Genomic DNA, 3,042 nt, shown 5'->3' with positions numbered 1-3,042 from the left:
TCAATTCAGGACTTAAACTGAAATTCAAATCGGAATTCTCCCTGAATTAACTGAATTGAAATGTAATGAAATGACAGCAGTGGGTCTGAGCTTCTATCTATTAAAATTTATTTTTGGGCTTAGTTGTGGTCAATTTACAGTGTACAAATTATTATAATTATGTTCCGGCCCCCCCAACCATCTGCTCTGACAAAAATCAGCCTGCGGCTAATTCTAGTTGCTGACCCCTGCTGTTGACCTCTGGTACTGAATCAGTACACTGCTACGAACTCTGCTCCCATGCCACCACCATATTCGCCTACACTCTACCTACTGTTCATAACGGCAGCATTTCCTGTTTCCTGTCAAGGCCATGCAACTTCCTATGTAACTTCCTGTTCCAACCAAGAAATAGCTTCTATAGCCAAATAGAGTGCTACAATACTGAAGCCCATAAGGCGGTATATACTGTTACTGTCCCTAGTTTCAGTTAGACACCAGGCAGTGCTCAGCTTGTTGTAGGAGGCTGTATATCCTGTTCCTGTCCCTAGTTTCAGTTAGACACCAGGCAGTGCTCAGCTTGTTGTAGGATATAAAAGGTTTTATTTGTCCACATTAGTTTCATTATAATTCCTATGCATCCCTTCACACAGCTCAGGTTTACAGAGAATGTGTTATGTGTCAAATTGCAAGGCCTAAATCCTTCCTACTGAAGAACAGGTACAACAAATAACAAAAAAAGGCTGATATAATTTAGATTCCAAAGAATGAGGTAAAAATTCACAGTACAAATCCTTCAAGTATTTTTTTATCAGCAAAAGTTGGAAATACACTTCTTTTACAAATCATCTTCTACTCAAGTCCTTTAGTTCACTTTTCCCTCCATATGTAGGAAAAACAAGACGAATTCCCTTCTAGTGGGGTGTTTTGGGGCCCCTGTGCTAAAAGAAGGAGAAGTGGGGGACGGGGTAGGCAGGCATTTTCATGATAGGCAACAGAAGCATTCTGTTGGGGGAGAAACCTTGAGGGGAGACATGAAAAGAGAGAATACTCCACATGAGTCCACAGCAGGCAGGGCAAAAGAAAAACACACGCTTCTGTTCTGATCTACTAGCCACTATACCCAGAGTCTAGGCCACAGAACTAGAATGAATAGAATACCAGGTTATCCATCAAAGCAGCATTGCTCTATTCATTCAATTTCTATGGTCTAGGCCCTAGACAGACCCTGTGTGCAGAGCTATACAGTAGATCCCAGAGAGAGGGGCAATGTGAGAGAGAGGGGGAAGGAAGACCAGAATGTCAATGGTGGTGAACAATGCAGGGCTGTGGTTGGTTGGCTGGTTTCTTTGTCTCATTTTTTACAGGTACTGTAATATGGAAAGGATATTCTTGTGGTCTGGGCTTGAGTGTGTGTTCTTGAGTGTGTGTTTCTCACAGTCTTGAACCCATATAGAAATCCCAAAGCAGCAACATGAGGCTGAGCGCCACACACCAGTGAGTGTCAGATAGAGATAGAGAGAGAGATAGAGAGAGAGAGAGAGAGAGAGAGAGATAGATAGAGAGAGAGAGAGAGAGAGAGAGAGAGAGAGAGAGATAGATAGAGAGAGAGAGATAAATAGATAAATAGATAGATAGACAGACTGTAGTGGGGAGGCTTAACCAGCATGCAACAGCATCTCCGAAGCACTGACGGACGGGGGGGACGGGGGGGGGGGACGGGGGTTAGTGGACAGGACATACCAGGAAAGCCAAATACAAGGACTTCCTTAATAATGTCCTGACTGACACGACTGGGTGGGTACTATAGGAACACTCGTTATATAGCAGGGCTTAAGGATTAAGTTGGGTATTTTAGACCTTACAGTTATATGGATTTCTTCACATTTTATTGTGTTACAAAGTGGGATTAAAATTGATTTAATTATATTTTTTTGTCAACGATCTACACAAAATACTCTGTAATGTCAAAGTGGAAGAAAAATTCAAAAAAAAAAAAAAAATTAATGAAAATGAAAACACTAATATCTTGATTATATAAGTAATCTGATTTATTTGCCCTCAAGTGGCTTTTAGACTGTTACTTGGCATATCTTCTTGCTTGCTAGCTACTCTGTTGACAGTTTGACAAGAACATGTGGAAGCTAACTAGGTTGTTAATTTTCTACAAACAAATGAGCGAATGTGCTAGAAAGCGAAATAGTTACCTAGCTAATTAGTTGAATGTATTAAGGCCTGCAGTGTGAACAAGGATTGTGCAATATTTGCCCATTATTAATTTCAAAATGTCAACTGTAAGTCTTGCCATAGATTTTCAAGCAGATTTAAATCAAAACTGTAACTTGGCCACTCAGGAACATTCACTGTCTTCTTGGTAAGCAACTCCAGTGTAGATTCCCACTCAGCCCAGTCAAAACTGTTCACTGCTCTGGCACCCCAATGGTGGAACAAGCTCCCTCACGACGCCAGGACAGCGGAGTCACTGACCACCTTCCGGAGACACTTGAAACCCTACCTCTTTAAGGAATAAACCCTACCCCACCCCCACAAAAAAATAAAAATAATAATAATAATAATAATGTAAAAAAGAAAAAGAAAAATTGTAAAGTGGTTGTCCCACTGGCTATCATAAGGTGAATGCACCAATTTGTAAGTCGCTCTGGATAAGAGCGTCTGCTAAATGACGTAAATGGAAATGGAAATGTAGATTTGGCCTTGTGTTGTTGGTTATTGTCCTGCAGAAAGGTGAATTCCTCTCCCAGTGTCTGGTGTAAAGCAGACTGAAGCAGGCTTTCCTCTAGAATTTTGCCTGTGCTTTTACCCAGTCTTTGCCGATGTCAAGCATACCAGTTACTCAGTGATGTGTTGTGTTGCATTTGCCCCAAACATAAGGCTTTGCATTAAGGCCAAAAAGTGTATACCTTTGTCGTGTTTTTTTTCAGTATTACTTTAGTGCATTGTTGCATACATGATGCAGCTAAGTTCAGAAGGACGACTGCATCTTTGAGGTGTCTAGGTGGTTAATACATCATCCACAGCATCATTATTAAGAGATATTCAATG

The 3,042-nt window shown here is 40.9% G+C and overlaps 1 pseudogene across 1 annotated transcript in view; it reads right to left on the bottom strand.

The window, feature by feature from the left end:
• Positions 1–564: 564 nt before the first annotated feature.
• The window catches only part of LOC311136027 (spermatid perinuclear RNA-binding protein-like), a 60,617-nt pseudogene continuing 58,139 nt past the window's right edge, over positions 565–3,042 (bottom strand). Inside the window, exon 16 of the transcript in view lies at positions 565–1,000. The product of the transcript in view is annotated as a spermatid perinuclear RNA-binding protein-like (transcript). The remainder of the gene's footprint in view (positions 1,001–3,042) is intronic.

This window comes from Coregonus lavaretus (assembly GCF_964263955.1).
Source record: "Coregonus lavaretus genome assembly, chromosome: 10".
NCBI classification, from domain to species: domain Eukaryota; kingdom Metazoa; phylum Chordata; class Actinopteri; order Salmoniformes; family Salmonidae; genus Coregonus; species Coregonus lavaretus.
The sequence above is the reverse complement of the archived record's forward strand: the minus strand, read 5'-3'. Positions and strand labels throughout refer to the sequence as shown.